We start from the raw sequence: 23,737 nt of genomic DNA, 5'->3' as shown, positions 1-23,737 counted from the left end.
AAAATGGCCTTCCGGTATGGTGAGAAGCACCATAGAAAAATGAGTGTGTGTGAATGCGGGACACGGGCAGATACAAAAATAAGGGAATAATCATATAATTTATGGGATTAAAAATAAATCATTCACTACTACCAGGGCAGTTCGGTGGCGGCCATAATTTTCATTCTTGCTCCATTTTTGTTGAATTCCATGTTTTTCTGCTTCTTTGCTGTTATATCACCATTTGGGCAACTTTGCCGTCGGAGTTTTTTCCCCGACGGATTATTATTTGTTAAAAAATATGATTTGATTCCATCAGTTTTTGCCTTCCTCACCTCACTGAGGCAAGGCTATAAAATCACTCGAAAAATGAACTTCTTAAATACGACTTCTAGATATACCTTCACGTATACCTATCGACTCAGAATCAAATTCTGAACAAATGTCTGTGGGGATGTGTGTAGACATGACATGAAAAATATGATCTGATTCCATCAGTTTTTTTTTTAAAGTACTTTCTCTGAATATTTTACTTGAGGATGTTATTGTAAGAAAATACATGGCAGACAGTTTTCTGTCAACAAAAGATCAAATAATTGTTGGTTTGCTTTCCATCTAATTTTTTTTTATTTTCAAATATCAAATCAAAAATAAAATACTGAACTATTTTATTTATTAAGATTCAAAGGATACCGTAAAACCGGATGACTTTGATAGCCGGGGTGATTTTGATAGGTTTGATATTTTTCCGCAAAATTAAGAGTACACATTAAATACGGTTTGAAATCATACTGACCGTGGTAGAGAAGTGTTCAAAGTACTTCAAGAAGAACTTTTCATAAAATTTTGAAAAGTTAAAAAAGTTAGTTAGGCCGTTGCTAATATTTTTCAAAGTATATGTCAACCCCCCCCCCCCCCTGATCTGAAAAACCAGGGGGCAAAAAAAATATGTTTCCAAAAAAATTCGAAAATTCCATGAAAATAGAAGTCAATCAACTGAAAACAATCTGAAATGCATTTTTTCTGCATTGATAATCATATTTAGCATGTTTGGGCTTGTTCGAAAATGTTTTGAATTTTCATGAAATTCCAATGTACAGCGCCGCAGAAATTTTACTTCTGGCATTTTTTTTGTCAATACTTAGATATTTTGGAAACTAATGATGGCAAAACAACTGGACTGGTGTATAATGCATTTTAAAACACTTTTTTCATTAAAATGTTGAAACCATGGCTCGTAATTTACTTTTCTATTTTTTTGTCCCCCCCCCCCTCGACTTTGGTCAGAGTCGAGGGACATAAACTTCAAAAAATATTTGCAACGGCCTTAACTATAATTATGAAAATGTTGATGAAACGCGATATATCAAACTTCTCGAAGCGTCATGATTTTCCCAATGAACATGATTTTGAATCGGAAAACGGAATGCATTTTCGGATTCTTTAGACAATTTTCCACTAGGAGAATGTAAAATAAGTTTGTAAATAATAAATAATATGTGTTTTTGAAACACAATTCTAAAAAATCATCAAATTTAAAGGCAATTTCAGCTGAACAAATTTCATGTAAAATGCAATAACTCAGTGTAAAATTCAATATATATATCGATAATTTTGTAAATAAACTAGTTTTAACGAATTTAAGGGAAAAAAATCCGTCTTTTAAACATTGTTACCTAAAATTTATATGTTAGATTAGATAATCTAATCTTCCGATAATTAAATTTAAAAAATATTTGTTATTTTGATTGTAGATCTTCATTATTATCCCTAAATGGTGGTAATAAAATATTGAAAAAAAATAGATCAGATTTTCAGTGTAACAGGCAATACACCGTTCAAATTTGATTAAAATACAGAGTTACAGAACTCGAATTTGATGTTAAAAGAAGAAAATATAAAAATAAGTGCACGTATTTCTGGGTTCCCAAACCATCATGCTTCCCCTCTAGTTCAGTTTGCGCAGTCATTTTTGTCAATTTAGTAGGTCAGTGTTATCTCAAAGGCCCTTAGGCCGTTGCAAATATTTTTTGAAGTTTATGTCCCTCGACTCTGATCAAAGTCGAGGGGGGGGGGGGGTCCAGTTGTTTTGCAATCATTGATTTCCAAAATTTCTAAGTACTGACGAAAATTTTATTTTTGCAAAAAAAAAAGTTTTTGCGGTGCTGTTCTTTGTAATTTCATAAAAGTTCAAAATATTTTTAAACGAGTCCAAACATGTTAAATATGATTATCAATGCAGAAAAAGGCATTTTAGATTGTTCTCAGTTGATTAGACTTCTATTTCCATTGAAATTTTGATATTTTTTTAAAAATATTTTTTTGCCCCCTGATTTTTCGGACCAATTTTGAAGGGGGGGAGCGAAATAAACTTTAAAAAATATTTGCAACGGCCTTAGATTAAAAAAATATATTGTTCAATGCAAAATATACAATGAATGTTGAACCCAAAAGTTACAGAAAATTTTAAAAATGATTATTATAAAATTTTGCAATAAAGTTGTTGTAGTCCACGACTCTTAAACATCTTAAAAAGACTGGATAATTTAAGAAAATTCTCAAGATTCAGGAATTTCCAAAATTTTGGAAAAGTGCAATTGGCTAACCTTTCATGTTAATTTGGAAGCCATCAGAAAAGATTATCAATATCTAAATTATGAAACGATGGAAAAAGTTTTAAATTTAATATGGTTTTCTCCAAAAAATAGATGAAAATTTTAAATTAAAAATTAAATAAAAATTGGAACATGAGAAGCCAATGCAAAAAATCCTCGTAAAATTGCGTGGTAGATGTGTGAAGGTTAGGGTGCCCAGAATATGGGACTTTTCCTCAAACTCTCGCTCCACAAGCTGAATATTGTTCCTTGGGCTATTTTAGGACTCTGGGCCAAATATGAGCAAAATCGGTCAACATTTACCCATTGATACTCGAAGGTGAAGTTTGTATGGGAAAAATCGAAAAAATGTATGGAAAACCCAATTTTCTTATAGTTTGGTCTGCACGGTGCGCTACTTCCATCCAAATGTTCCCAAACGTGAGATTCTTATTGAAAATTTAATGCTTTACAACTTTGTAGAACACACCAAAGCTGTAAAACTCGATCCTGAAAAGTTATTAGCGATTTAAAAAAGTCATTTTTGTATGAAAAACATTATTTTCACCAACTTTAGGCTCGAGTATCAATGGGTTAATCTCAAACAATTTCGCTCAAAATTTGCACAGATGCTTAAAATAACCCAAAAAACCAATTTTTGTTTGTGGAGCAGGGGGTCATTTTTTCTGGGCACCCTAGTGAAGGTATTGAAAAGAATATGTAAAATCAACATTTTACAAAAACTAAATTGTTTACGAATAGAAATTAGAGCAAAGGGGCTTTCATAAAATTTACTGCAAAAGCGCACGAAACCAAACTCCCCAAAGTTTCAAAACAAAGCCCCACAGTTGATAAGCTAAATTTTCCGAAAAAAAACCCTTTAAGTTATACAACAATGTTCCAGCCCTGCCGAACCGATGTTGTTAGTGTAGATTTGATTTCGTACAAATTACCGCTCGAAACAACCTCCATCATGAGCGATTGGAGGAGGTTGCATGCACTCCCGGAGGGGTTCTCGTACAACTAGCAATGTTCATACGTACGTACGTTCATACCAGGTACTTGTGCAAATGCCAGCACAACCGTGGGGATGTTCTACATGGAGCAGAGATAGAGAGAGAGAGAAAGAGACAGACATGCAACAAATTTCATAGTCAGTGTATTTCTCTGCTGTATGTCCCGGAAAAACTGTCGGCGGCAGAGCCCCCTGAATGCATTTTGGAAATAAATTAAAATGTTGCTTGGGCTGGCAGAAAAGCCTGCCTGGCAGGTCAAGCGAACTGAACATACGACAAAAACTAATGGAACAGATGAGCAGCATTCGGTCGAAATTAAATTTATTTCGCACAGTCTTGGGTTCTCCGGGGTTTTTGGGAACAGGTCGATGCTAGACAATTTTGAAACCAAGTGTGTGTGCACATGTGGCGCCACTCGGTGCCTCCTCCGGTGTACCTGAATGGAATTTGTATTGATTTACGTTTGGTGGCGGGCGCGCTCACTGGCGGTGCCTGGCTGTTGTCCTTGTCCTGTTCCAGTGATTCAGTTCGCAATCAATAGCTTTCCACGTGCTCGCACGGTCACCTGTAACACGAGTACGAGCGACGATATTCCGCAAGCTGCGAAGAAAAATCCACGCTTTAAAAGTCATTAATTTTGGTTTTCCTGGTCCAGGGCGCTGCAATTTTCCCTTGACGATGAAAATCATTATTGGGGAAGGCCCTGTCTGGTGTGGCGCGTTTGGCAAAAAGGACGACACACCAGCGTGAGAGTGTGGCAGTGCACAAGCACATAGAAAGATAGATGGAATTTTGGGTGGGTGCAGCTGGTTGGGCCCGGCTGGATCGTCGGGGAGGTCGAAGAGGTGTGCACATAAATTATCCTGCCATCAGATGCACACAACGTTCACCGTTATCCCTGCGAAGAAGACGACGACGACGACCGCGAGAGAGGCAAGTCGAACATAGCCACCAGAACAGGGGGCCACACTCTGGGGTTGGTGAGACTGTGTTGGTCACCACCAGCATAATTTCGACGGTGAACCCTGGAAATGAAAAACGTATCCTCGTCGTCTGCTGCCAGCTTTTCTCCCGGTGGGTCCTCCTGGTGCATGGATACCCAGCAAAGGATTGCATCTGGCAAGTTCTGAGCCTGAGCTTGGCTTCGAAACACGGAGATAGATGAGTTGGTAGTCGTCGTCGTCGTCGTCGTTCCCTACATGGACGGGATTCCCTATGTACACACCGTACGTACTCCCGACACCCGTGCCCGTATGTTCCGTTTGGGGTTGAAGCCGGTCGAACCAACACAGCCAAGCGCCGACTACGAAAGAGTCAAATAATAAATCAATAATTTCTTCCTTCGCCCCCTCGTGTCGCTCGTCGTCGTTCTGGCGGTTTTCAGTACCAGCGTTGAGATTTTGCTTTATGTTTCACTTTAACTTGAACTTTAACCTTATAACCCTTATAATATTTCTCCGTCGCAGGGATCGTCGTCGTCGTCGTCGCAGTTCGTCCTGTGGACGGGGGAGGCCAAGCCACTCTGGCATAGTTTGAACACACTTTGGAATATTCAAGGAATGCCGAGCATCTCGTGCAAGTGACATCGAATTATGCGGCTCGGGCAAACGGGGTTGCCAAGTTGGAATTGTCCTCCGATTGCCCACTCGGCACCGGAGTCCGTGTGATGAATTTACTACGTGAATAATACATTTTGTCGAGTAACACCCTCCAATAATTGTTTCCTCCTCCGTGTAACAGGGCCGCACCAAGGAGTTTGGCCACCACATTTGGGTCGGCTCAAACGACACAACTTTTCCTTGGTGGCTTGGTCCGCTTCGGTGTTGCGCTAGTATAAGGATGAAATATTTTATCGTTCGCAATAATCTTGGCTTGTTTTGTCTCGTATTTTGGGGCGGCCCACTAACGGAGCAAGTACGCTCGATGAATTCGAAACACCGAGTCGACTGTCCAGTTTTTGTCCACCTTGCGAGGGGTTCGGGCAGTGCGTTCGCAAGCCACCACCAGCAGCAGCAAGCAAGAGGAACACAAAATTAATGGTTTGGAGTAATTTCGGGGCTAGGTTAATGACAAGTTAAAAGTTTAGGAATTTACATAATTATAAACTTTTTCTACGCCTCTCTGCCGCTGGGTGGGCACGCTCACCAAAAAACTTTTCAACCTGCTGGTCGAAACATTGTGTAGATCGTTCGCCAACAACCAACACCGGATGTGAACGAATTTTCGACCGTCCGGGCCGAGTGCCGATGGGAAATTTACAACAGGCTCGGAAATCAGCAGTTTCCATCTCTAGCTTCATAATAAATCCTATTATTTCCTCCGCTCTCGGGCCGGGCACACATTTCCTTCGCCTATGGAGAGGCTAGAGCTTCGGTCCGGTCAAAATCCAATGGGAAATGGTATTTACAATTCATAGAATTTTTAATACATTTTAAAATTTAAATCACATTCATCGGCTGGACACCACCCACTCGAAACCGGTTGATGGACACAATAGCAAAATCTGGAAATTGCAGTTCAAATTGACCGAGCAGGGAACACAGAAAAAAAAACACACAGCAGAGTCCCACACTCTTGATTCCACTTTGGCCAATGATTATGAATTTACACGACACAACCCATAAGCTCACAACTCGTCCCTCGGGGCCGCTGAATAAATTAACTTTCACTTTCGGCGTGAAATGTCACGTGGTGAAATAAATACAGTCATTTTCCTCCAAATAGTCCGCCGTGTCTAAAGCAGTACACGCTTCTTTCTGCACAGGTCATCCTCGTTATGACAGATTTATACGAGTAATTATATGAGCATTTTCCATGACTCCTCGAACGATGTAAATGAACCACGGGCCCCGCGACTTTAAGAAGAACACTAAACGCCCAAGAGGATAACAACTAAGAAAACTTGAAATTTATTGCGTGTTGTGTTGCCCAGACATTTCTGCCTTCGCTTCTCCTCTGACATTCAAAGCATAATAAATCACCGTCTCGTTATAAGTTTTCAAAAAATGTAAGACACACCGCGCTCTCAGTTCAGCCAAAGGTGAACTCGACTCCGCCGAGAGGTCCAGCCAACAAAGCCACGAAGGAGGTTCCACGGTCGAGCTTAAAAATGGCCGATTATTTTTCAAAATCGCACAAAAGCTGTTACCTTATCGTAATCCTCGGCGAAGATAAATTATTCCTTTCATAGGGTACCTGTAATTTAAGTATTCCGAGTCCGGCCATCATCCAAGCCCCATATGCAGTACCTTAATTTGATACGAGAAGACCCGAGATGAGTGAAGCTAGTTTCTAAGATGGCCAATAAGACAAATATCGTTGACCCTTTGGCCCTTGCCGGCAGGAAAACCCAAGGTGAGCTCGAACCACGATGATGCTGCGTCCGCCAACAGGACTGAAACAGCTGTAGCTAATAAATTTGAAACATTTCACCGTGCCGGGTCTAAACTCCGCCCTTCCAAGATGCAATGGCTGTTTCTGGCGGAGCGACTTCAAAAATACTCACTGGGAAATTCTAATTAAAATTTAGTTCGGCCGTTGCACCTGTCGCACATTAAACTTATTTCGGTAATCATTTTCAGTCAATATATAAATACATAAATTTGTACATAGTTCTTATTTCATATCAATAAAAAAAATTAATACTTAAATTAAATGTTTTCAATTCTCAAGAATTGTTATGTTTTCAATATATCAAAATCAGGCTAAATATCTACACAGTAAAAAAAATCATGGTAATATTACATCTGGGAAGGGGTAGGGGAGAGTGGGGAGACTTGATCCCCTTTTTTTTGTATCGCACATAACTCTGTCAATTTCTCACAAAACTATGAACTTTTTGCATGAATTGAAAGCTTACACATTCAACTTTGTTTGGCTGATAAGGGTATTTCATCAGATAAACTCTTCGAATCATGCCAAGCGTTTTAAAAAAATATTTTAAACCGGCATTTTCAAAATGTTGGGGGTAATTTGATCCCCCTTTCAACATTTTGAAGATATGTTAAGCAAAATGTTTCTTATTCATCCAAACTTTTAATTTTCTATAAGTTACAGCAATTTCACATTAAACCTGTACGTTTGTGTTCAAAATATAACAAGTTTAGCATGCAAAATATTTAAAAACTTAAAATTTTCTTTTTTAGACCAAAATTGAGCATGTTTACAAAAGCTGGTAATTTTGTTTAAAAAACTTTTGAAAAATGGTTCAAACTGCAGTAGGTTATGTACAACTATACTAAAGGAAACTATGTATGAAAACCCAGCCCAATTATTTAATCTTGAGGCTGATTCCAGTGACTGTAAAAATGCAGGGATCAAGTCTCCCTAAACGCACTTTTTTAAACAATTGATTGTAAAAATAGTATGACGATAAATTTAACGTCAAATGCGTAAAGGTTTTGGAGTTGATATGTTTATCAAACAATTTATGTATAGAAAATATTTTTTTGAATAATTTTTGAGTGTTTTCTATAGTTATCAAAACAAAGAAAAAAGATCTCTTGGAAGTTTTTTGCAGCACTTTTTAGAAAAATGTGTGTAAGTCAATCTAAACATTTTTTATTTTTTTCTTTGTTTTCTACAATTAGTTTAAGTCAATTTCGCACAACTTTCTAGAACAAAGCTAATTGTTTTACCCACATGCTGACGAGATACAGGCTTGGGATCAAGTGTCCCCGGGGATCAAGTATAATGCCACTTTTTCAGTCTAAATTGAGGTAAAATTACAACATTAAAGAGGTGATATTCAACCTTCCAAATTAACATAATGGGTTCAAGTGTCCCCGGGGATCAAGTCTCCCCACTCTCCCCTACATCTTTTATGTCAGAAAAATGTGAAACTTTACCTCTGAAAATGTGTAATTTTATCACTTTTCTGGTGTAATGCCACTTTTTCAGTCTAAATTGAGGTACACATTAATAGTCAGGACCCGGAGCCTGCAATCCCCGTTACAGTTTAAATGGAATTCCAATAAGAATGTAACAGAAAAATCAGGCTTCGGGTCCAGACTGTTAAAGAGGTGATATTCAACCTTCCAAATTAACATATTTTTTCTATGTAGTCTTTAAGTTTAAGAAAAGCTGAACTACAAATAAAAATAGTTTTTTTTTTCAAAACATTAAAAAATCATTTAAAATTATGTTTCTGAAAACAATCATGCAACGATGTGAAACATCAATGCCGAGATTTGACATTAAGTTGCTCTTAAATTTTTCATGTTTAAACCATATTTTTTTTCAAAACTAGTGATAATTATTGAAATCCTTTTTTTACATTAATGAATCAAATATTAAAGTTGCATTAGAACAAAATTGGGTCATACAAATTTCAGCATTTTTGTATGACACAATCTCACCCCCAGACCCAATGTCACCCCGTATGACGGTACTTAAAAATGACTCTTTAGCATAGCTTGTCTTTACCTGTTTTACCGAGTTTTGGCAAACGGTAAACGGTGGCCATTATTGAAGAAACGATTATTGTCCACTTTTATCAAAATCGAGATTTTTGCTCAGGGTGCTAGAGGATGTTCCAATGCATCTCCTTAAACTAGTTTTTTTTTTACTTTATGGATTAGTTTTGGTTGCCGATGCGAATAACCAAACGTCTAATATACCATTCTAATAGGAAAAATTGCCTTGTCGATGATTTTGTGATGAATACCAAAAAGCGCGAAGAATTAACTTCAATAATAAAGAAAATATATTGAAATCAGCAATAAATTTGATTGAACTTATTCATGAGTGCACATTTTTCTCATATATTATTTTGATTGAAGGCCAGCATATGTTTATTCGATACAAATGAATGCTCGACACATGTCAAGACCCGGATCTAACACCTACCAGAGTAGGTAAAATGCTTGAAACATTGTCGTCTCGAATTATCACCTACTTCTTCGCTGTCATTCTTGCAACTTTTGTCGCAATAATTTAAATTTCAAATTTACACCCCAGCATATCACACCACATCACTCTTCCAGCAGAAGGCAATCTAAATGCACAGAACGTAATCTAAGAATCTTGCCTCGCCGCACCGAGCCTCGTACCTCTTGGCGTTGGTACACAAGTTGACTGCATCGGGACTCTCGGTGCGTCTGTAAATCTGCAATGCACATCATAACCTCGTACGACGTCTCTCTCTCTCTCTGTGTCTCCCTCAGGTTGCTCGACCTATCTGATTTAGTCACAAAGTCACACTGGAGCAGCTCGAGCAACGTATAAGTAATTCGTTACTAAACTGTGCCAAGTGATCATTATCAATTTCCTAAGCTAGACGTTAATGGTAACTTCAAGATTTTCACCTTCGAGTCGGTTCCAGAAAATGTTGAAATGTTCAAAGTGAGGTGCCTTAGAATAAAATTATGACATCATATTTTATTCTAAGCGTAGCATCATGATAAAACATTTAGCTCAAGCACCCAAACTAACACGATGGCTTGGCTGTGATGCGACCGGGTCGTAAAATCTAATGCCTTCCTTCTCAACACAAAAAAAGAGAAAACAATGGCTTCACCGTGGAAATTGTTTACACTTTTATGGAATGCTAATAGTTTCATCAACGCCACCTCCGCGATAATGTCACACCGCGCCGCGTGAGTCGCCAGTCAACCAAGTCAACCAAGAGCAAGAGTGCGCAAAGCAATTTTGATTGAAACTTTATCTTGTACACTTCAATAACGTCATTGTGTCTCACGCTGCTCTTGTTTTACACACGTCTTTACATTGATTTTTATCCAGATAATGATACCTGCGGTACCTCTGCGAGCCCGCTGATTTTTCCAATCCTCGCGCCAGTTCGAGCCCGAGCTTCCTCACGGTCATGACGATCCGCGAATATGAAAGCGAATCAAGCGAAGGGGGAGGCAGTGCTCAGAGAGAGAAAAAAAAAGTTCACTCTGAAATGCATTTCACCTCACACTCCACACCGCGCGGCGCGGCACCGGACCTGGACCAAATCGACCGTTCCGGTAAAACGTGTCGGCCATCCCGTCCCGTTCAATCGATACGCGAAACGACGAACGACCGACGGCAGCTCAATGAAGTGATTTATTGCGATAATAATAATGCAAATTTCCATCAGGCCTCCTCTCTTCCCCCTTCCCCATCGGAGAACCTACCCCTCACTGCTGTCTGGGCTGATCAAACATTTGGGTCCATGTGAGTGTGTGTGTGTTCGTACACACGTGAATTTGTGTGAGTAGTTGTCGCATGTCAGAAGTAAACAGTTTGGGTTTCACAGATGAATGATTTTCCAGTTTTGTGGCAGCCTCCATCTGATATTGATTGTTTTAGATGATTTTGGGTAGACAGTCGTAGACTGACGCATGATTTGAGAGAAACGGGTTATTGGTAGAAGACTATGGATTTTTTAACATTGGTTGAACATTTGATTATTAATTATTTTGCACTTTACTGCTTTAATGACATAATATAATAATTTATTATTATTCTATCAATGCTATGAGAACAAATTGTTAATTTTTTTGTAAGATGGGATGAAAACTTGATTTTCCTTACGGTAAAATAATAATGCAATTATAAGTCAAGTAGTGTCAAGTCAATAGTGAATTAGATTAGTATACAAAATAAAAACAGATTTTCAATTCAGATTATAACAACGACGTGGGTTTACAAGCAATTTAAAAGTGTAAATTAGCATTGTATTGGTTAGAAACATTAACTAAAATGACATGAATCCCATTAGAACAACTCATGATCTCGTGTACTTAACAGTCAAAATAGCTCTATTTATTGAAAAAGGGACTCCAGATAGTTCAGATCACAAATTAAAAGTTTCTCCGAATAAAAAAAAGCACTAAACACAGCTAAAAATGTAGTAATCCAGCTGCGTGTAAAAGGCCTGGGTGTAAAATAAATATTGCACTATTTTATGCAATTCTATGTAATTTTACATCCCGAAATATGTGGCCCATCAGTATGGGAAACCTACTTGACCGAAATGTCAAACTCATATATGCGTTTATCCCTACAGCTTTTCATCGGTCTGATGGCCGAGTGGGCTAAGGCGCCAGTCCTTACTGTTGGTGCTAGGTTTGAATCCCGTCGGTTGCAACTTTTTTTTTGTGTTTGCAAAAACTGTACATGCAGTGTGTAATATTAAGTGTTTATTTTGACGAAGGTGATGTGCATGCTTTTGCATGCGATTTTACCATCGGATTTTTTGCTGTGAATGTTTATTAATGCAGCTCCTAATTGAAATGTGCAAAGCTCTTGAAAGCTCAGATTCAAAGAAGCTTCTGTCAAAATGTTTCAAGGGGTCTCAGAATTGTAAATTTATCAGTTTCTAAATGTTAGTATAAGCTCTTTTTTTAAATCTAATTTAAGTGCATCACAATAAATTTTTAACTGCCTAATTTAACCAATAACTTTGTTGATATTTGGCAGAGATATATTAAAAAACATGCAAATTCACAGGATCAAAAACGGGTGCAACGATATCATGTTTGGCTTGTTGACTGGCCAAAAATCCCGTGTGGTTTGTCAAGGTTGATAAAAAATATGTTTCATATTAACAGACGCAACAGAGCTAAAAAAGTTGTAATCCAGCTGCGTGTAAAAGACCTGGGTGTAAAATAAATATTGCATTATTTTATGTAATTTTATGTGATTTTACACCCTGAAATATGTAGCCCATCAGTATGGGAAACCTACTTGACCGAAATATCAAGCTCATATATGCGTTTATCCTTACAGCTTTTCATAGGTCTGATGGCCGAGTGGGCTAAGGCGCCAGTCCTTACTATTGGTGCTGGGTTTGAATCCAGTCGGTTGCAACTTTTTTTTTTTGTGTTTGCAAAAAATGTACATGCAGTGTGTAATATTAAGTGTTTATTTTGACGAAGGTGATGGGCATGCTTTTGCATGCGATTTTACCATCGGATTTTTTGCTGTGAAGCATTTGGTTCTATCGATTTTCTTTAAATCACGTTTTCAAAATTCAGCAAAATTCTTCTTTCAAACACAAATTGTGACTACATAAAATAACTTTAAGATACAATTAGAAGTGATTTAAATATCAATTAAAAGGTTAAGAAAGACGCTTTTAACAAAACATTTTTGATAATTTATGTATGTATTTCATTACAAAGTAAAAACAAAACAGAAAGTTTTCAGAACCTTTTTGACCGACCTTATCCGAGATCAATGAAACTTGGTAGACGTGTTATCTTATGCTTATATATAAGCCATTTTTGTGCATATGCAAAAGTTGCAATCGAGAATGACTTTTGATAAGGGTGTTAGTAATTGTAAAATTCCATAGTTAATATATTTTTGTCGACGCCGTTACATCGTAAACAAAAGCTCACAGAAAAAAAAGTTGAAAATTTGGTAGGTTGAATATTACCTCTTTTTTTGAGTAATATTACATAAAAAATGTGTAAAAATGTGAACCTGATTAATATTCATCATAAACTGATGAAAATTCATCATTTTCTGGGGTAAAATTAATCTTTTTTTGACACAAAATCTGTCACCATTTCCTGATGAATATTACCATCATTTTTTTCTGTGTTGTAAAAAAAACATGCAGTAATTTTGATAGGCTTTTTGAAAAAAATACACAGAAAGAAAAATACACGTCAAATTTAAAGGTGCGTCCATGATTATTTATAAAGCCCCACAGTCGCTCAAAAAAAAAAAAATTCTAAAATAATCATTTAATAAAACCTTTTTTCTAATGGTTAAATCGTCATTATTTTTTTGATTGACCACGGGAATCGATTCTCCAGAACATTTTTAATGGAAGTCTCCATATTGACCACTGTTTTGAGTCAGCAAATTTGAATAGATTTGTTTTGAAAATGGTCCTTTCTGACTATTTTTATGTAATTTTTGGCCCTTTTCATATGCTGGATTTGATTGATATAAATCTTGAAAAAATCTCTATCGGAAAGGCTTGTTGTTATTGGTTCATTTATATCACATGTCGAGGACAGCATGTTTTATTTTTCAGAACTATTTGCCGGATTGAAAAAATCTGTTAAAAAAATTATCTGATATTAGAGTATTTATTGCAATAATGCCTTAAATTGAAATACTTATTTAAGTTTTAAGGAGTTGAATCTGAATTAAAATATATTATTAGATTATTAATATATCATTAGAAATTTTTTTTAATACTTTCAGATGTTCAGATGCAAATGTTTAAATTTAAATTCTTTTTTATTTACAGTTTTTTTACGTTAAGCTATCCCTATTTTATTCCAAGAATTGCTGTTTTGAAAAGAATAGTTTAAAAGAAGTTATCACTATTTGTGAGTGACCCTGATTTCTCGTGTGTAATTTATAAATGAGGGTTTGAAAGTGTGTCGATATCCTTCAACATTCTTTTTAAGTAAGAGTTTTGTAATAAAGTATTTTAAAATGGAGCATTTTTTAAGATTCTAAAATAAATATGAATATAATGCTTTAATTGAAATCTGTTAATACCTTTGGGAATTTTCGGTGCCAGCAATGTTAAGAAGCGCCTAAACATCAACGCATGCATGCACTTTATGTAGCATAATTTATGTGCGCATGACCTGGTGCATTCCAAAGCAGAACATAATTTGGAACACTAGTTCTATTGCAGAACTGCAGCCCAAAAACACTGGTGCAATGTTGTGCGTTCTGCATTGATCGCAAAGTTGTCTTATTTACAAATGCTCCAACTGCGTGATGATTTGGTTCAACTATCTCGTATGGTAAATCGGACACTTTCGAGTTTAGGTGACAGGAACATCGAGTGATACTCGGCGAAATCCTGTCGTTACACAGCATTCGATTGTAGGTTGTGTACACCCGTTATTGTACGTGATTGTATGCTTTACGCGAGAGACACACGGGCGGTGTTCGTGCCCGTGTGAGTGTAAGTGTGCGCTCGTTGCATGTCAGAAAGAGTGAGCATGAATGAAGGTATGTGATTTGTGGCACTGTAGCCGTAATAATAATAATAATGCCAAAGTCGTGTACAGCATTATTAAATTAACATAATACAAATTATATTTCATAATCGCACATAATTTAATTAAAAATTACGTGTTCGTTTCGGCACGCCGGCTTTGTCGCTAAAACACAATCGAAAAAGTCTCTTTCGCGGCTTAGTTAATCGTGATTCTGACGCTATGGATGATAACGGGTAGTTTAAGTTTTATTTTCGATTCTGACAACGTGTTTGAAATACTAATTATTGGCTGACACTTCCTACATGCTATCGGTGGAAAGAGGGAAGAAAAAAAAAATCAAAGAAAGAAACAAATCTTCCGGACATTGGACGACCGGTATGACCCCAAGGAGACACACGAAAAAAAAGCTGACCAATATAAAAACCAACATCGTAATCATCGAAACAGCCACGAATGAAAAAAAAAACAGGTTCTTTCGCAGGTTCATTCCTTGCGTTTCTTTTTGGAGCCCGTCCAAAGGAAAGGCACAAAAAGCCATACAACTTGAGCCTGTCACCCAGCATGTGCGAGTATCGCTTCATTTTTTTTTCCTCCCGACCAAGGATCGTCCTCGGTGGGTTGGATTTTATTCCTGCAAATTGCACTACACATTTGTAATCTGGGACATAAATCTTCTGGTTACATTATTATTATCATTATTATTATATTTTATTAATTTCAGTGTTATAGAAGCATATCCTTTAAAATTGCTTACTTTACTCATTTTTTTCCTGCCTGGACGTGCAAGACTGTAGCGAAGGATAAAAAAAAGAAGCTTGCATACATAATAACATATTGTATGATTTATTGCGAATTTAGAAAACCTTCGCGAAGCACAACCGACAGATGAGGATGAGGTAAGCAAAAGGCAGCTTTCCAAGCCAAGTGGAGGAAGGCCCAGAAGAGACAGAAGACAACAAGAACACGAACGTATAAAAATATTTTCGCCAGAATTTTTTAAAAAGGAAACAAGACACACTTCAGAGCAGCAACAGATAGCAACATTCGAGCGACACACCGAGCAGAGCTCACAGCGATGACCTCGACGTTCGTGTTTTTTGGTCAAAAATCATTCCGTTTTCTTCCCTAGTTTGGACGTAACACCGCTCCAAGTCCAAACAGTTTTCTTTTCACGCAGGTACCTACAACTTCCAAAAAACCTGTTTAAATTTTTCTACATTCTTCTTCCTGGTGCCCTTGGATAGCTGCTGCTGCTGCTGCTTTTTTAAGCCAAAGTTCTATCTTGGCTTTTGACTTCATCTAAATGTTCACTTTTTTCGAACATGGGAATGCGCTTTCTTGAAATCTGTTTTATTATTTAATTTGCCAGCAAACCCTGCAAAACCCCGCTGCCTCTGGAATACAATGCCCAGCGGAAGGCAAGCCAAGCAAGAAAATCTGCTGTTTAATTTTTTTGCAGTCGTTTTATTATCGTCATAAAAATTGCTTTATTACCTGGCGACAGTAGTTTGGTACAAGGTGACGCAAGCAGCATTGGGCCGTTGTCCTTGTGGATAATTGCTGTTCCTAAGTTCGGCCTGTTCGGCAGAGTAGGATTCTTCTGCAGTTTGCTGTTCTTGTGTTCTAGTCAACATAACATTACGTAAAATCACCTGTTGACTACGTCATGCAAGAAGAAAACAAACCTTGATGGTATTATTCCCTACTTTTTGTATTGTCTACTAGCAAACACCTTTTTCTACTGAATCAAACGGAAAGAAGAAGAAATAAGTGAGAAGCATGGATACCGAATTTTAGGAGGCAACCTATAATTTCTACCGTGGAAAAAGCAAAATGAACAAACCCCGAAAATGAACGAAAGACATTAATCAAATACTGACTGCAAAAGATTACGTCTAAAGACAGTGTTCGTTTGCCTAGTTTTTCGTTATTTTTAGTTTCCCCCATTTTTGTTTCATGATATCTATTTGGGACAAAAAAAAATCCGACATTTGTGGTCATTTTGAAATAGCTCAGTACAACTTGGAGAAAAACTGTTTGAAAATTCAGAAATAATTGTTGGGATTAGTTTTAAAAACATTTTAGATCGGTGAAAACAACGAAAATTTACTATTGATTGATTATTATCTAAAACAAAATTCAATTTATTGCGCTACACTCTGGTAAACAGTTTTAAGTATTCATTTTTACAACATTTTATTATATTCTTTTTAAACTGTATTCTTTCAGTTTACCTTGGGTTTGATTCTGATATTCATTCATTTTATATATTTTCTATGATCATGATGCAATCAAGAATTCAAAGCATATCTAGAGATTTTTTTGTTGAAAATGTCTATAAGCTAATGTATTTCATATGTTTATAGGACCTATTCAAAAAACCCTCAAGATATGTTAACTAAGCAATTAAGAAGAAACGCGTCTTCAATGTTCAAAAACTGCATTTACATGAAAACAAATCAACGTATGCAATAATATTTACAATATTATATCATCCAAATCGATTTTCAGCAACATTTTTAATAAATTTGATTATGATGTACAAAATGTGGTTCATTTAAAATCATTTTCAGCTTAATGGCGCTTGCGTCACATAATCAAATCGATGGAAACTATTGATTTGGCATGATTTTGGTTTGGAAACATAAACATGATTATTCAAAGAGTAAAGTTGTTCAGCGAGAAGATTGCTAACAGAAAAAAATCTTTAAATTCTTCAATAACATGTTTGCAGTAAAAAATAACAACTTCAACATAAATAAAGAAAATAATTAATAGGAAAGGATTCAGAGTGAAAAACGGAGTTATTCGGACTTGTTAGTTATTGTTTTAGAACAAAATATAACAATTTCTATGGAATCGGTCCATTTTCTAGTGAATCGGAAATCGTGAGTTTTACACAATTTTTAGGAATTTTCTGGAGTATAAAAATATTATTTCGAGATTTACCGAGTTGGATAAATACGACGAAGGCAGAAAAATCAAGTTTTGCAACAAGTTCCATACAACATTTTTTGCAATTCCGAAAAATACTATTGAAAGGAATTTTAAAACAATTGTCTACGTGTTAATTCGATTCACCGATAAAATCAAAACAATATTGAAAAGTATTAATTTTTAGTTGAGAAAACAAGGCCTTTTCGGCATGCGAGAATGACAGGGAAAGTAATAAGTTTCACAACGGAATTGCCAAAATGTAATTTAAAATTTGACTCTTTAGGTCCATCTTCGTGTATACATATCGGTTCAGAATCAAATTTGAATCAAAAAGATCGAAGATCTGACAACCATATGAAAAGGTACGATTACTTGAGCATTTTACAATATTTTGATCTGGACATCAGATTTTTTGTCCGGATCTATTATGTTCGTCGTTGGATAAGTATTTTTTACCCAATGATCCGAACATTTTGAATTCTTATAACATTTGAAATCCAGTTATTGCTATATTGAAAAAATAGTTGTGGCGACAGCCTTCTGAAGATGGAATTTGATGATAAGTTACTGGCTCTTGAACAATTCTCATCATAAAAAACGTCACTGAAACGGAAACAACTAAATTACAGAATAAGAAATGTGTATCGAGTTGTTAGCTACAAAATAACTATTTATTTATTTAAGTTTATTTACACAGTAAAGTTTGTTTTAGTGAATAAGAAATTGAAAAGAAAATCAAATTGTTGTTTTTCTTATCTTTTGATTGCTTAAAAGGAAAAACAACTTATAGATATAATGGTTCACGTGCTTTTAAAATTGTAAAATGGTAAACAAAACCTAAGGAGGAATTTTATTTAATCTAAACAATTTTTATATTGAATTGATAAAGCGAACAACTAAAATAGTTCAAAATAAACTTTTCTGTGATTTTTAATAAATTTAAATTATCTGAAATAATTATGAGAAATAAATCAAACAGTTTGTATTCATTAGTTTTTTTTTTAATTTCATTTTTAAGACTGCAACATCTAGGTATGTCGCAAAGTTGGTAAATTTTTTCAGCCGAACTCGATTCAGTTTCAAATAATTTTAGCAATTCAAAACTATTTCGACGGGCAAATAAAAAAAAGCTTGAATTTTCATTTTTTGCAGCCTTAGACTACACAGCAAAAAATCCGATGGTAAAATCGCATGCAAAAGCATGCACATCACCTTCGTCAAAATAAACACTTAATATTACACACTGCATGTACAATTCTTGCAAACACAAAAAAAAGTTGCAACCGACGGGATTCAAACCCAGCACCAACAGTAAGGACTGGCGCCTTAGCCCGCTCGGCCATCAGACCGAAAAAAGCTGTAAAGATAAACGTATATATGAGCTTGACATTTCGGTCAAGTAGGTTTCCCATACTGATGGGTTACATATTTCAGGGTGTAATATTACACAGAATTTCATAAAATAATGCAACATTTATTTTACACCCAGGCCTTTTACACGCAGCTGAATCACTACTTTATTTGCTGTGTATACTTTTGCCTTGAATTAATATTATTGCAAAAAATATATGTTAATTAAGTAGTTGAAATGATGAAATTTCTGCAAACATTAAGAAATAAACAAGATTTCCGAAATTTAAAGTTTTCAATTATGTTTAATTTTACAACAGGTTTAATTTATGACTTTTATTTTAACAAAAAAAAAAAACAAAAAAATGTTTCCCAAAGAAGCCCTTACCCGTCGGGGTTCAAACTAAGTCAACTAAAACTTACCGATTAGAGATGTCGTCTTGGATGTGTAGCTGGCTCATCCGCTGCAATCCTCCACTTACACGATTTATTGCACCCGAATGATTTCTCTCCCTCTTACAATGTTTAGACTGGATCTTTTAATTTAAGTATTTCTTACACTTGCACTTTTCCCCAATTTTTTCTTTGCTTCTGTTGCACGAAATTATAAACTTTTCCCAAAAATATAAATATAAATTGCACACTTTTTTTTCTCCAACTTCAGCGATTGATTTTTTGCTGCACAAACGGTGATTACTTAGACAACTTTTGGCTTCTTTCAGGAACACTTTGCTTGCACTGGACTGGAAGAGCTGCTAGCTCGCCGCTCGCACTTTGAATTCTTTCACTTGTTCTCCCAGTTTGTGGGTCAGTTTCGCACACGCTTTTCGCTTCTCGATAAGATAATGAAGTGCTTCCGTACGTACGGCTGGTGGGCACTTGGTCCACGTGGTCGGCTAGCACAAGACAACAATTAAACCAACCACGAACTGCGAACTGTTTGACGACCGGTGGCGATTAGACGTTAAAACCCGGCGCCTCTCGTAAACACCTCGTAAATTACAATAACTATAAAATTTTACGATTTGTTATGATTGTCTGTTCTCTCGTCGCTTGCTCGAAGTCGTCCTCCTGCGAGGAGCAAAACGCAACAATCGACAATACAGCGGAGAGCAGAAAATCCAACTGCGACAACCTCTCAACTGTGTACTTTTTATTGTGTGTTTCTTTATGCTTTTCTAATTGATGTTTATTTCTTTACGATTTCTATCAAACTAAAACCATAAAATACGATTTCTCTGCTGTTCACTCCCGGCCCGGTTGAATTGTGTGCGAACAGCCACGAGAGCTCACATGTGAAGCGGGAGAATCCCTGTAGCAATAAAATACGACGATGAGATTGGACACACGGGCGCTACTTCGCTTTGATCCCTCCGCAACCCACCCCCGGAAACCCTAGAGACGGCCCGACCCGATCTTGAGAGGACTCTCACACATAAACTACCAAGTGACGACCGCGTGAAACAACAATAACAATCAATTACGACGAAAAGAGATAAATGTAACTCTTCCATCGGGGTTCTCCACCGACCAGAACGAGCAAGAAGATATCTTTGTGTGTGCGTCTGCCCCGATGGTCGTAAAGTATATTTTCCTTCTCAACGATTTTTAAATTTATTATGAGAATCTCGGTCACCTTTACGAGCGTTGCGCTGGTATTGGTGTGGGTTCCGTGAGTAAAATATGACCGTGTAGAAAGGCAGAGCGAAACAGCGAAACGCCATAACTCAGCACCGAAGGAGCGAAACAAAACATAAACCATTCGTAAAGTGAGTGAGTAAATTCCACTCTCCCGGCTCTCTCTTGGTGAGTTCCAAAACACGCCGCGCGTCGACAAAACAACACATAAAAATCATCTGGGACTCTCAGCCGGGAAAAGTCACCAACACCAGCGAAAGAAGAGTTTCCAAATTCGGGGGTGCAAAAAAGACAACAAATAGGAGGAGCAAATCTCATAAACCATTCGAGGAGAAGTGAGTGAGCAACGGCGAGAAACATGGTCGGTCGGTCGGTCGGGAAAAAAGAAGGGAAAAAAGTGGCGGCGGAAAGATGGATGTTTCGTGCGAGTGAGATATTGGAGTATTTCGTACCACGAGGCAGAAAACTCGTATATAACCGGGTTATTTATGGCCAGCCGAACGTTGCTCAGCAGAGAGCGGGAGCGAGCGAAGAGCGAGAATGAGTACCACAGCGCTTTGATATGTTGTTCGGCTTTTGTTGTTGTCTCGGGCCTCATCATTTGGGAGGACTTAATGCTTGGACTCGCATCGGTCGTTCGGGTAAGCACGGAAGCGTTTGGAGCTTTTTGGTGGTGTCGTCAGAAAAGAGTGATTTCAGTATCGTGAGAGTGTGAATTGTATCGTCGTCATAAGAGTGGAAATAAATACGGTCCTCATAACTAACGTTTCGTGTGTGAGTGTGTAAACGCATAGTGGGAAAAATTGGCGTCAAATAAAAAAACATTTAATTCCAGCTCCTACTAGTTGTCCAATATCATGTGATAATAATCCTAAAAGAAAAAAAAGTATATTTCATAATTTTCCATTCGAACATAATTACAGCACGACTTGAATTTCACCCATAGTCTCAAAATTGCTTCATTTCTCTCGAGAGAACAGACGGAGCGAATTGCTTTATTTTTCACTGTGGCCCGTCGCATCGAGAGGACGAAGGAGCAGCGATTTGTAGCGCCTCACAGGGCATAGGAACCTACCGGCGAATGGCTCCGATTTATGAACACAAACAGTCATGCAGGCTGACTTTATGTGCTGAAGGCGATGACGAGTTTGCAGTTTACCGTCGCTAGTAACAAACGAGCATAAAACGATTCAGTTCGTTGGGTTTTATGATTATTAGGTTTACTACTGGATATATAGGTGAAAGGACATCTGATTGTGATGCAACAACTTGAATGGAATTGTTATTCTCGAAAAAAAAATCATTATTACAAAAATGCAATGGATGCTACATATAATTGTTTAATAACAAAGATAGCTCAAATCATGACAGTTTTGAAATTTATCACAAGAAATGAATCAAAAAATGGCTTACATGCTCAAAAATGACCATAACTTAAAAAAGTGACATTTCTCTAGACAAAATCGTGTGGAAAATATTTGTTTTTATCTTGGGCTTACCGAAACAAAGCAAAAAAAAACGATGGTAAATTCGCATCTGCACATCGCCTTTGTGGGAAAAGTCACTTAGTATTAAACACCGCATGTACTATTTTTCTACACACACAATACATGTTGCAATCGACGGGATTCTAACCCAGCACCAATAGAGAGGACTCGCACCTCAGCCCGCTCGGCAATCAGACCGATAAAGTGGAATAAACCGATGCCTCTGTGCTCTCTTTTACTAAGCTTGCTGGAATTCCTATCAAGTTACAGATGGTAATATTCATCAGATTTTGTGTCGAAAAAAATGTGTAATATTACATCAGAAAATGATGAATTTTTATTATTATCTGGTGAATATTCATCAGGTTCACATTTTTACACATTTTTAAGGTAACTTAAAAAAGATGTAAATATTCAACCTACAAAATTTTTAACCTTCCAAAATTCAATTTTTTTTGCTGTGTAGCATAAGAGAACACAGAAACATCAAAACGCCTATATATAAGCCTAACATTTCGATAAAACTTTTTTTTTATTTATATTTATTGGGATTTATTTTTTCCATGTAAATTCATTCAGTTAAAATATTATTGAGTGACCAATCCCAATCGATGACTTTTCACCCCAATTTTAAAGATTTCGGTCAAGTATGTTTCCCATACTGATGGGCTACATATTTCTGAGTGTAATATTACATAAAAACGTGTTTTTCTCGGAATACTTGAGTAAGCTGGATTTTCAATTATGGGCAATTGTAAGAGCTAAATAATTTGAAAAGATATAAGGTTTACAGTCCAGACTCGATTATTCGAAGTCGTCGGAAAAAAATATCTTCGGATAAGCGAATCACAAAATAGCAGAAAATCTACAATTCTATTGTTTGAAAATGCAGTATTCACCTGTACAAATGAATTGCAATCTTTGGTTTCAAAAAGCAAAAAACTGACAAAAACTTTGAAAAATATTAGCAACAGCCTAATAAAAATATGGTAATTGGGATTTAAATTGAAATTTAACAAATTAACAAAATACATAAAATTTTCATTAGCATTGTTGTTAGCTACATCACACCTTGAATCTTTAAATGTAGGATTATTCATGAGTAAATATAATTTAAAAATTATAAATACAACATTCACTAAGCCACTAAGCGGCAAATTTTAATAAAGTGTTCAATCAATTTCAAAATAAATTATGATTATTGTTGCGACGGAGCGCGTCCCTCGTACGGCGCTGAAGCAACCCCCTGTGTTTCGTAGTGTCAGTGATTGTTATTGTAAGAAGTCAAAACAGAACAAATAAAATTGAGTTAGCGGGAGCACGGGCGCAGCTGGACAGGTCAGCTGTGATAAAACACCGAATTTGTAAGTTGTCTTAGATTATTGTGAACTGTGAATGTGATTAATTAATAGAATAAACATGTACAGTTCTGTAGCGAGTGGAAAATAAGTGTTTTTATTCCGCCACTCCGCTCACGGAACCGGTGCCCGGTTCGGCATCCCCCCGCGACTCAACAATTATTTTTTTTTATCTTCAAAGATCTGCTCAAAAAACTGTAATGCATAATTATAATACATACATTTTCAATTTATATTTAAAAATTTCAATCGCCAGTCTGCTTCCTCTCAATTACACAATTCGACATTTTTGAAGTTGATGTCAGTGAACGCTTCAGTTTCGACAACAATTGAGCTTTCGTGATTTTCCTGCCAATAAATAAAATTTCGGGTATAAATGCTATGGAATTATCTTAAACAACCATGCGCACCCCCGTTAATAAGAGGTTGCTTATTTTTGAACCCAACATAAAATTTATCATTTTAATT

General features: G+C 36.6%; 1 protein-coding gene across 1 annotated transcript in view; it reads right to left on the bottom strand.

Annotated features, from left to right (window-relative positions):
- Positions 1-20,003, bottom strand: part of LOC120427728 (homeotic protein antennapedia) — a 100,705-nt gene extending 80,702 nt beyond the window's left edge. The window contains exon 1 of the mRNA XM_052708453.1: positions 19,210-20,003. The gene's annotated coding sequence lies outside the window, so the exon portion shown is untranslated. The remainder of the gene's footprint in view (positions 1-19,209) is intronic.
- Between the last annotated feature and the right edge of the window lie 3,734 nt (positions 20,004-23,737).

Source organism: Culex pipiens, chromosome 1 (genome assembly GCF_016801865.2).
Source record: "Culex pipiens pallens isolate TS chromosome 1, TS_CPP_V2, whole genome shotgun sequence".
NCBI lineage: Eukaryota > Metazoa > Arthropoda > Insecta > Diptera > Culicidae > Culex > Culex pipiens.
The sequence above is the reverse complement of the archived record's forward strand: the minus strand, read 5'-3'. Positions and strand labels throughout refer to the sequence as shown.